The sequence below is a fragment of the Scyliorhinus canicula genome, chromosome 6, assembly GCF_902713615.1.
Source record: "Scyliorhinus canicula chromosome 6, sScyCan1.1, whole genome shotgun sequence".
NCBI classification, from domain to species: Eukaryota; Metazoa; Chordata; class Chondrichthyes; order Carcharhiniformes; family Scyliorhinidae; genus Scyliorhinus; species Scyliorhinus canicula.
This window is the reverse complement of record NC_052151.1, coordinates 208,834,000-208,845,993: the sequence shown is the minus strand read 5'-3', so window position 1 is coordinate 208,845,993 and position 11,994 is coordinate 208,834,000. Positions and strand designations below refer to the sequence as shown.

Below are 11,994 nucleotides of genomic sequence, written 5' to 3'. Positions count from 1 at the left end.
GCTGCCGGCACAAGATGGCCGGCCAAAGCAGTTTGCGCATGCTCACTAGCCCGCGGCCGCGCGCGGGAGCCGTTACCGTTGTTTGAAACTGAAATGCGGGAGGGCGGTTAGGATCGCGCGCCTCTGTGTTTATTGGTTCATTCAGACCGTCAGCGCTGGGGGCGAGGCTCCAACCGCCAACCCCGCTGTCCTCGTGCCGGCCCCGGACCCCATGTTGTTGTCAAACCCCCACCACCTGCCCCCTCCTCACCACCTTGTCATTCTCAGACCCTTATTTTGGGCCGTGCCCCTTCCAGGACGAGCCCCTTTTAATTTGTCCCTCAGTTAATGTCCTTTCGTACATTGTTTTGATTGGCTCCCAAAATAAACCATTGTCAGCCCCTCAACCCCCTCCCTCATCCACACCTTGCCGTCCCCCCACCTACTCCAGCCCCTTTCCCGCTTCCACCACTGCCTCAGCCCCTTTCCCGCTTCCCCACCTCAGCCCCTTTCCCACTCCCCCACCGCAGCCCCTTTCCCACTCCCCCACCGCAGCCCCTTTCCCGCTCCCCCGCCACCTCAGCCCCACCACCTCAGCCCCTTTCCCGCTTCCCCACCTCAGCCCCTTTCCCGCTTCCCCACCTCAGCCCCTTTCCCACTCCCCCACCTCAGCCCCTTTCCCACTCCCCACCGCAGCCCCTTTCCCGCTCCCCCGCCACCTCAGCCCCACCACCTCAGCCCCTTTCCCGCTCCCCCGCCACCTCAGCCCCTTTCCCGCTCCCCCGCCACCTCAGCCCCTTTCCCGCTCCCCCGCCACCTCAGCCCCTTTCCCGCTCCCCCGCCACCTCAGCCCCTTTCCCGCTTCCCCGCCACCTCAGCCCCTTTCCCGCTCCCCCGACACCACAGCCCCTTTCCCGCTCCCCCACCACCTCAGCCCCTTTCCCGCTCCCCCACCACCTCAGCCCCTTTCCCACTCCCCCACCACAGCCCCTTTCCCGCTTCCCCGCCTCAGCCCCTTTCCCGCTCCCCCACCACCTCAGCTTCTTTCCCGCTTCCCCCGCCACAGCCCCTTTCCCGCTCCCCCGACACCACAGCCCCTTTCCCGCTTCCCCGCCTCAGCCCCTTTCCCGCTACCCCACCACAGCCCCATTCCCGCTTCCCCGCCTCAGCCCCTTTCCCGCTCCCCCGACACCTCAGCCCCTTTCCCGCTTCCCCGCCTCAGCCCCTTTCCCGCTACCCCACCACAGCCCCTTTCCCGCTTCCCCACTACAGCCGCTTTCCCGCTCCCCCACCCACCTCAGCCCCTTTCCCGCTCCCCCACCGCCACAGCCCCTTTCCCGCTTCCCCGCCTCAGCCCCTTTCCCGCTCCCCCACCACCTCAGCCCCTTTCCCACTCCCCCACCACAGCCCCTTTCCCGCTCCCCCACCACAGCCCCTTTCCCGCTCCCCCACCACCTCAGCCCCTTTCCCGCTCCCCCACCACCTCAGCCCCGCTTCCCGCCACAGCCCACTTTCCCGCTCCCCCACCACCTCAGCCCCTTTCCCACTCCCCCCGACACCAAAGCCCCTTTCCCGCTCCCCCCGACACCACAGCCCCTTTCCCGCTTCCCCACCACCTCAGCCCCTTTCCCGCTCCCCCCAACACCACAGGCCCTTTCCCGCTCCCCCCGACACCACAGCCCCTTTCCCGCTCCCCCGACACCTCAGCCCCTTTCCCGCTCCCCCGACACCTCAGCCCCTTTCGCGCTTCCCCACCACAGCCCCTTTCCTGTTCCCCCGGACACCACAGCCCCTTTCCCCGCCTCCTCACCACCGCAGCCCCTTTCCTGCTCCCCCACCACCTCAGCACCTTTCCCGCTCCCCCCGACACCACAGCCCCTTTCCCCCACCCACCACCTCACCTGCCACTCCACCGTGCCCACTCCCCGTCTCCTCACCACTGTGCCCGCTTCCTCGCCTCCTACCCACCCTGACCGCTCCCCTCCTCACCACCCTGCCCCCTCCCCGTCTCTTCACCACCCTGCCCCCTCCCCGTCTCCTCACCACCCTGCTCACTCCCCCACCTCCTCACCCCATGCCCACTCCCCCACCTTCTCACCACCCTGCCCACTCCCCCACCTCCTCACACCCTGCCCACTCCCCCACCTCCTCTCCCCACACCCTCATCCCTCCGCCCGCTCCCCCACCTCCTCACCACCCTGCCCACTCACTCCCCCATCTCCTCACCACCCTGCCCATTCCCCCACCTCCTCACCACCCTGCCCATTCCCCCACCTCCTCACCACCCTGCCCATTCCCCCACCTCCTCACCCCCTGCCCACTCCCCCACCTCCTCTCCCCACACCCTCATCCCTCCGCCCGCTCCCCCACATCCTCACCACCCAGCCCACTCCCCCACCTCCTCACCACCCTGCCCACTCCCCCACCTACTCACCCCCTGCCCACTCCCCCACCTCCTCACCACCCTGCCCCCTCCCTGTCTCCTCACCACCGCAGTCCGCTCCCTGTCTCCTCACCACCCTGCCCCCTCCCCGTCTCCTCACCACCGCAGCCCACTCCCCCACCTCCTCACCACCCTGCCTCCTCCCCGTCTCACAACCCTGTCCCCTCCCCGTCTCCTCACCACCCTGCCCCCTCCCCGTCTCACCACCCTGCCCCCACCCCGTCTCCTCACCACCGCAGCCAGCTCCCCGTCTCCTCACCACCCTGCCCCCTCCCCATCTCCTCACCACCCTGCCCCCTCCCCGTCTCCTCACCACTCTGCCCTCTCCTCACCACCCTGCCCCCACCCCGTCTCCTCACCACCCTGCCCCCTCCCCGTCTCCTCACCACCGCAGCCCGCTCCCCCACCTCCTCACCACCCTGCCCCCTCCCCGTCTCACCACCCTGTCCCCTCCCTGTCTCCTCACCACCCTGCCCCCTCCCCGTCTCCTCACCACCCTGCCCCCTCCCCGTCTCCTCACCACCCTACCCCCTCCTCACCACCCTGCCCCACCCGGTCTCCTCACCATCCTGCCCCCTCCCCGTCTCCTCACCATCCTGCCCCCTCCCCGTCTCCTCACCACCGCAGCCCGCTCCCCCACGTCCTCACCACCCTGCCCCCTCCCCGTCTCCTCACCATCCTGCCCCCTCCCCGTCTCCTCACCACCGCAGCCCGCTCCCCCACGTCCTCACCACCCTGCCCCCTCCCCGTCTCACCACCCTGTCCCCTCTCTGTCTCCTCACCACCCTGCCCCCTCCCCGTCTCCTCACCACCCAGCCCGCTCCCCGTCTCCTCACCACCCTGCCCCCTCCCCGTCTCCTCACCACCCTGCCCCCTCCCCGTCTCCTCACCACCCTGCCCCCTCCCCGTCTCCTCACCACCGCAGCCCACTCCGTCTCCTCACCACCCTGCCCCCTCCCCGTCTCCTCACCATCCTGCCCCCTCCCCGTCTCCTCACCACCGCAGCCCGCTCCCCCACGTCCTCACCACCGTGCCCCCTCCCCGTCTCCTCACCACCGCAGCCCGCTCCCCCACGTCCTCACCACCCTGCCCCCTCCCCGTCTCACCACCCTGTCCCCTCCCTGTCTCCTCACCACCCTGCCCCCTCCCCGTCTCCTCACCACCCAGCCCGCTCCCCGTCTCCTCACCACCCTGCCCCCTCCCTGTCTCCTCACCACCCTGCCCCCTCCCCGTCTCCTCACCACCCTGCCCCCTCCCCGTCTCCTCACCACCGCAGCCCACTCCGTCTCCTCACCACCCTGCCCCCTCCCCGTCTCCTCACCACCCTGCCCCCTCCCCGTCTCCTCACCACCGCAGCCCGCTCCGTCTCCTCACCACCCTGCCCCCTCCCCGTCTCCTCACCACCCTGGCCCCCCCCTGTCTCCTCACCACCCAGCCCGCTCCCTGCCTCCTCACCCACCCGTCCAACCTCAGATCTTTGCTGCGTTGCCTTCATGAGTCCCAGTGCACAGCGTTGTCCAGGTTGACACGGCTTTGAGGCACAAAGGTGAAGGAGACACCTGTCCAGCCAAACCACAGATGCAGCACTGATCCAGCTCAGTGACACAGGAGGGTCCATGGATCCAGAAGCATGGTGCTTCCCAGAAGACCAGCTTGGAACGGAGATTGAGGCATGAACCTGTCTGCACCATCAGGATGGCCAACAGGAGGAGAACAGCACTATGGCAGTAAGTTGTTGCAATCGCCCCAAAGTATCTGGCGAACTGACAATTGCCTTGTGCACGCCACTCATTAGCAATCGGATTTAACAGCGATGTAAATTCCCGGAAAATTGAAAGGTCTGATCGGGTGCCGGTGGGCAGCTGTTTGAATGGACATTCATGAGATGCAAATGCCCTTTGCTCCACCTGTCAGCATGAAGAGTGACCCACCATTAACTCGAGAACTGCAATGGGATTTTACACTGGCAGGTTTCTGACTTTACTCCAGATTCACTGCGCCCCCTGCCACCAAATACACTCTCTGAGTGTCTGTCTACCTCATCTATATCTCACTGTGTCTCCCATATCCATATTTCTCTTACCTCAGCCATATCTGTCTCCCACATTTGTCTCTGTTACTATATCCATTCTCCACCTGTCGCTAATATCTGTGCCTCACTCTGTCTTACTCGCCCCACATCTGCTCCCTCTTTGTAGCTCTGACCTTTCCTCATTTCTATATCCCTCTTTCACCGCATTCACTCTACACTTTCCTTTTCTGTCTCTCTTGTATTTCAATACCCCGTCTTACCTGTGTCATGATATGCAAACATGCAGCTAATGAACACATAGAATAGGACACGACCAATGAGCAGTCAGGACACTCAGGGGTGGTATCTCACTATAAAAGGGAGAGGCACTCACACCCCGCCTCTTTACACAGACCAACATCTACAGAGTGAGACAGGGTGTATCCTCAGCATCACACCCCAACATGTGGCTTAGAGCAAGGCTGATTCAGTTAGACTGAGTTACTACGTTTAGATTAGCAGAGAGTCAAACTCATTGAGAACTGTGCTAATAGTTTAATAAAACACATTGAACTCACTTCAAAGTCTGGAGCATCATTTACTCAAAACTGCATCAAGTGGCAGCTTGTGTTATTCCAAATTACATAACACAACTTGATACCAGATCTAGTTAGTTCAACTCAGCAAGATCCGTGATGACCAGCGAATGTATACCGGCACAATTGAAAAGATTCAGGCTCCTCACCAGCTCAGGACCTCCGGCAATCTCAGTGCCAACTGGCGGACATTCAAGCAGAAATTTCAGCTTTACTTCGAAGCATCAGACCTCAATGGTGCGTCTGATGCACGGAAGACAGCTCTGCTCCTCACCATAGCGGGTGATCACGCCTTGGAAATATTCAACTCCTTTCACTTCGCCGAAGACTAGGACAAGACAAAGTTTCAGACCATTCTGGACAAGTTGGACAGTCACTGTGAGGTGGACACCAACAAAATTTTCGAGCACTATGTATTCAAGCAGCGATTGCAAGGTAAAGACAAATCCTACAACTCATATTTAATTAACCTTAGACTGTTAGCGCAATCGTGCAACTTCGGTGATATCACTGACTCCATGATCAGAGACCAAATTGTTTTTGGAGTTCACTCTGATCCTCCGAGAGAGCAGTTACTGAAGATGAAGCATATGACCCTGTCAGTCGCGATTGAAACATGCACAGTGCATTAGCATGCTAACAATCGCTATTCCCAGTACAAAACGGCAGAAAATGATAAGCTAGCCTCCCACGAGGCAGGGAGTGTGCAGGCCATCTCCCGGATGCAGCGCCTCAACATTGATGAAAGCGGCCATTTTGCACGCTCTTCACGGGGCCCGATGCATGCGTGATGCGAACGGGATAACGAAGCGGCCGAAACCCGCACTGCGCTGATGCAGATGTCTGAGAACCGCACTGCGCATGTGCAACGACGCACGGAGTATCAGGACGCCAACGTAATGACGCGTTCGAACTGTGGCATCGCCCATTTAAAGAAATACTGCTCTGCAAGAGACAGACGCTGTTTAGACTGTGGGAAGCCAGGCCACCACGCAGCCCTGTGCAGATCTGTACCACCAGTCAGGAGCCAGCACTCCCAATTCCAACGACGGCGCACCCGGAGTGTGCAACAACGCCTACAGGATTCTGATCCCGGCAGTGCAACGGATCCAGATGATGAATGCCTGGACAACACCTACCGTGTGGGCATTATTACAAAGTGTGAATATGCCACACCAGACACATTGCAGGTCCAATCAATCCTAGCTGTGGATTCAGAGGTGGATTCAGAGAATGGCGAGCAGTGAGGAAAGTCAACCACTGCCCATCCAGCACAACACAAGCATGGTTGCGCTTTGTAATTGTTAAGCCGGACAGGGCATCCCTACTAGGTGTACACGCCTGCAAGCAGCTGAACCTCATTAAAGGGTTTACACCGCAACATCCTCCCATGTGGATCTTTACCATGTCGCAGGAGCAGCAAGAGTTTCTGAGAAGCTGCTTTGCGGAATTGAATGTGGAGATCGAAAGGCTGGTGGAGACCCAGAGGATGCAGGGGACAGCGATTAAAGAGGTGCAGCAGAAGGCTGCTGAGAACGAGGACGAGATCCTGGGCTTGGCGGTGAAGGTGGAGGCGCACAAGGTGCTACATAAAAAATGGCAGGAGAAATTCGAGGATCTGGAGAACAGGTCAAGGAGGAAGAATTTGCGGATTCTGGGTCTCCCTGAAGGTGTGGAGCAGTCGGATGCTGGGGTGTATGTAGCTACGATGCTGAGAACGCTGGTAGGCACGGGAGCCTTCCTGAAGCCCTTGGAGCTGGATGGGGCGTACAGAGTCCTGGCGAGGAGGCCGAGGGCGAATAAGCCCCCGAGAGCTGTGGTAGTGAGGTTTCACCGTTTCACCAACAGGGAGTGCGTCTTGAGATGGGCGAAGAAGGAGCGGAGCAGCAGGTGGGAGAATGCTAAAATCCGCATCTACCAGGACTGGAGTGCCGAGCTGGCCAAGAAGAGGGCAGGATTCAATCGGGCCAAGGCGGTTCTCCACGGAAAGGGGGTGAAGTTTGGGCTGTTGCAGCCCGCGCGACTGTAGGTCACATATCAGGACCGACACCACTATTTTGATACGCTGGACGAGGCGTGGACCTTTATCTAAAATGAGAAGCTGGACTCAAATTAGTGGTCTGTAGCATGCTTTGGGGGATGTTGGGGAGTGGGAGGGGACAATATTTTTGTGTGTTTTTATTTCTGTATGTGTGCTGGTTTGGGAGGGGTTGTTCCCTGAGTTCGGTGGGGGGTGAGTGGGCCGGGAACCCTGGGCCCCTGGGGATTGGGGCGAGGTTGCAGGAGAGTGGAGCTGCGCCACAGAGGGGGGGGGGGGGGGGGGGGGGGGGAACTGGGTTGCTGCTGTACTGACCGAGGGGAAGCTGGAGATAAGAGGGAGAGTCGAGGAGGGGAGCCTCCGCCTGGGGGGCTGGAAAGTGCGGGAGGCATGGGCACGTGGCTGGCCTAAAAAAGGAGATGGCTAGTCGGCCGGGGGGAGGTGGTAGTCCCCCGATCCGGCTGATCACGTGGATTGTGAGAGGCCTGAATGGGCCGGTTAAGATGGCCGGGTATTTGCACACTTGAAGGGGCTGAAGGCAGATGTAGCCATGTTACAGGAGATGCACCTGAAAGTTGTGGATCAAACCAGGCTGCAGAAGGGATGGGTAGGGCAGGTCTTTCACTCCGAGCTGGACGGGAAGAACAAGGGGGTAGCAATTTTGGTGAGAAAGCGGGTGACTTTCGAGGCGGTGGGTACTGTGGCGGATAAAGGTGGCCGTTATGTGATGGTGAGTGGTAGGCTGCAGGGGGCCCGGGTGGTGTTGGTGAATGTATATGCCCCAAATTGGGACGATGCAGGGTTCATGAAGCGGATGTTAAGCCGGATCCCGGATTTGGAGATGGGGAACCTGATTATGGGGTGGGGTGGGGGGGATTTCAACACAGTGCTGGACCCGGCAATGGATCGGTCTAGGTCTAGGTCGGGTAAGAGGCCGGCTGTTCCTCGTTAGTATAGTGGTTAGTATCCCCGCCTGTCACGCGGGAGACCGGGGTTCAATTCCCCGACGGGGAGAAGTTTCCTTCTATTAACAGGCATTCAAATTTCATCTCGGTTTTTCAGGATTGAGTGCTGAGGGATTGCAAAAGCAAGTCTGTGCAGCATGATTATATTCTCGGAGTTTTGGGACAGCACGGTAGCATGGTGGTTAGCATAAATGCTTCACAGCTCCAGGGTCCCAGGTTCGATTCCCGGCTGGGTCACTGTCTGTGTGGAGTCTGCACGTCCTCCCCGTGTGTGCGTGGGTTTCCTCCGGGTGCTCCGGTTTCCTCCCACAGTCCAAAGATGTGCGGGTTAGGTGGATTGCCCATGCTAAATTGCCCGTAGTGTCCTAAAAAGGTTAAGGGGGGGTTGTTGGGTTACGGGTATAGGGTGGGTTTGAGTAGGGTGATCATTACTCGACACAACATCGAGGGCTGAAGGGCCTGTTCTGTGCTGTACTGTTCTATGTTCTAAGGGCCTGAGGGGGTTTATGGATCAGATGGGGGGAGTAGATCCGTGGAGGTTTGCTAGGCCAAGGGCGAGGGAGTTCTTCTTTTCCCACTTGCACAAGGCCTATTCACGGATCGACTTTTTCGTGGTGAGCAGGGCACTGACCCCGAGAATAGATGGGACGGAGTATTCGGCCATCGCGATTTCGGATCATGCCCCGCGCTGGTGGAACTGGAGTTAGGGGAAGAGAGAGGCCAGCGCCCGCTGTGGCGCATGGGCGTGGGATTGTTGGCAGATGAGGAGGTCTGTGGGCGGATCCGGAGGTGCATACAAAGGTAAATGGAGGCCAATGACAATGGGGAGGTCTCGGTGAGTGTGGTCTGGGAGGCGCTGAAGGCGGTGGTCAGAGGGGAGCTAATCTCCATCAGGGCTCACAGAGAAAGGAGGGAGAGGGATAGATTGGTAGGAGAGATATTTAGGGTGGATAGGAGATATGCGGAATCCCCCGAGGAGGGGCTGTTGAAGGAGTGCCGGTGCCTCCAAACGGAGTTTGACTTGCTGACTACGGGGAAAGCTGAGGCCCAGTGGAGGAAGCTACAAGGAGCAGTGTATGAATATGGGGAGAAGGCGAGTCGGATGCTGGCGCATCAGCTGCGAAGGAAGGAGGTGGCTAGAGAAATTGGGGGAATCAGGGACATGGGAGGGAATACGGTGCAGAGTCCAGCCAAAATAAATGAGGTCTTTAGGGACTTCTATGGGAACTTGTACAAATCAGAGCCCCCAGAGGGGGTGGAGGGGATGCGGCGGTTCCTGGACCAATTGAGGTTTCCGAGGGTGGAGGAGGAGCAGGCAGAGGATTTGGGGGCCCCGATCGGGATGGAGGAGCTGGTTAAGGGGTTGGGGAGTATGCAGGCGGGCAAGGCCCCGGGACCGGATGGGTTTCCGATTGAATTCTATAGGAAGTTCTCAGAACTGTTGGTTCCGTTGCTGTTGAGAACTTTTAGGCGAGAGAAAAAGGAACTCTTCCCCCGACGATGTCGCAGCCTCTGATCTCGCTTATTCTTAAGCGGGACAAAGACCCGCTGCAGTGTGGCTCGTATAGGCCGATTTCACTCCACAATGTGGATGCCAAGTTGTTAGCGAAGGTCCTGGCCACTAGGATTATGTCCCGGGAGTGATACATGAGGATCAGACGGGATTTGTGAAGGGCAGGCAGCTGAATGCAAATGTGCGGAGGCTCCTGAATGTGATTATGATATCCTCGGAGGTGGGGGGAGGCGGCAATGGACGCGGAGAAGGCTTTTGACCGGGTGGAGTGGGAGTACCTGTGGGAGGTGCTGGGTAGGTTTGGGGAGGGGTTCATAGGGTGGGTTAAATTGTTATACCAGGCCCCGGTGGCAAGTGAATCGACGAACCGGTTGAGGTCAGAGTACTTTAGACTGTACCGTGGAACAAGGCAGGGGTGCCCCCTGTCCCCCCTGCTGTTTGCCTTGGGGCTGAGGGAGTCCAGAAGCTGGAGGGGTTTGGTCCCGGGGGGGGGGGGGGGGGGGAGGAGCACCGTGTTTCACTACATGCGGATGACCTTCTACACATCGCAGATCCGGTGGAGGGGATGGGGGAGGTCATGCAGACCCTTCGGGAGTTTGGAGACTTCTCGGGATATAGGTTTAACATTGGGAAGAGCGAGGTCTTTGTGGTGCATGCGAGGGGCCAGGAAAAGAGGTTGGAGGAGCTGTCGCTCAAGATGGTGGAGAGGAGTTTCGATATTTGGGTATCCAGGTGGCCAAGCGTTGGGGGGTCTTGCCTAAGCTCAATCTGGCGTGGTTAGTGGACCAGATGGAGGAGGAGTTTAGGAGGTGGGACATGCTACCATTCTCCCTGGCGGGCAGGGTGCAGTCCGTAAAGATGACAGTCCTCCCTAGGTTCTTGTTCGTGTTTCAGTGCCTGCCCATCCTCATCCCTAAGGCCTTTTTCGAGCGAGTGAGCAAGAGTATTATGGGATTTGTGTGGGCCAATAAGACCCCGAGGGTTAAGAGACTGTTCTTGGAGCGCAGTCGGGTGTGGGGGTTGGCGCTGCCGAATCTGTGCAGCTACTACTGGGCAGCAAACGTGTTGATGATTCGGAAATGGATGATGGAGGGAGAGGGGGCGGCATGGAAAAGACTAGAGGCGGCGTCTTGTGTAGGTACTAGCCTGGGGGCACTGGTGACGGCACCGTTGCCGCTTCCGTCGACGCAGTATACCACGAGCCCGCTGGTGGCGGCGGCGTTGAGGATTTGGGGGCAATGGAGGCGGTATAGGAGGGAGACGGGGGCTTCAGTTTGGTCCCCGATACGAAACAACCATAGGTTTGCTCTGGGCAGGATAGATGGTGGGTTTTGAAGCTGGCACCGGGTGGGAATTAGAAGGATGGGGGATTTATTAATTGACGGGACTTTTGCCAGTCTGAGGGCACTGGAGGAGGAAATTGGGTTACCCCCGGGAAATGCCTTCATGTATATGCAGGTTCGGGCGTTTGTCAGGAAGCAAGTAGGGGAATTCCCGTTGCTGCCTGCCCGAAGGATACAGGACAGGGTGATCTCGGGCCTGTGGGTCGGAGATGGTAAACTCTCGAAGATATGCCAGGAGCTGCAGGAGGTGGAGGAAGCCTCGGTGGAGGAGCTGAAGGGTAAGTGGGAAGAGGAGCTGGGTGAGGAGCTGGATTAGGGCCTATGGGCTGACGCCCTGGGCAGGGTCAATTCCTCCTCATCTTGTGCCAGGATCAGCCTGATCCAGTTCAAGGTGGTACACAGGGCGCATATGACAGGGGCGAGGATGCGTAAGTTTTTTGGGGTGGAGAACAGATGTGTGAGGTGTTCGGGGAGCCCAGCTCACCACGCCCATATGTTCTGGGCGTGCCCGGCGCTTGCGGAGTTTTGGAAGGGCTTTGCAAAGGTTATGTCTGAGGTCTTAGATACTCGGGTAAAACCAAGCTGGGGGATAGCGATATTTGGGGTATCGGAAGATCCGGGAGTGCAGGAGTCGAAAGAGGCCAGAGTTCTGGCCTTTGACTCCTTGGTAGCCCGGAGAAGGCTCTTGCTATTGTGGAGGGACGTGAAGCCCTCAAGTGTGGAGGCTTTGGTCAATGACATGGTGGGGTTTCTCAGGTTGGAGAAGATAAAGTTTGCCTTGTGTGGGTCCTTACAGGGGTTCTCCAGGCGGTGGCAACCGTTCCTTGACTTTCTTGTGGAACGTTAGGTGGCGGTCAACAGCGGGGGGGGCTGATTTATTTTCCTCTTTGTAAGGGGCCCTTGTCCTATTTTGTTTTGAGTTGGGTGTTAATTTGTTAAACTGTTTATTGTTTAGTGGGTTAAGGTGTTCTGTTTGGTTGGCATGTTGCCCTCTTTTCTTTGTATTATTTTCCTTTTTTGGAGTGTTTTGTAAAAATATTGAAAAATTTTGAATAAATATATTTTTAAAAACGGTAGTTCATCCGTGACGAGACAGCCAAAGACCT

General features: G+C 58.6%; 1 non-coding gene and 1 pseudogene across 1 annotated transcript; both read left to right on the top strand.

Annotated features, from left to right (window-relative positions):
* The first annotated feature begins 3,832 nt into the window (after nt 1-3,832).
* LOC119967845 overlaps nt 3,833-11,994 on the top strand; it is a 156,014-nt pseudogene continuing 147,852 nt past the window's right edge.
* On the top strand, nt 8,010-8,081 carry trnad-guc. Its single transcript has one exon. It is a non-coding gene; the product is annotated as a tRNA-Asp (tRNA).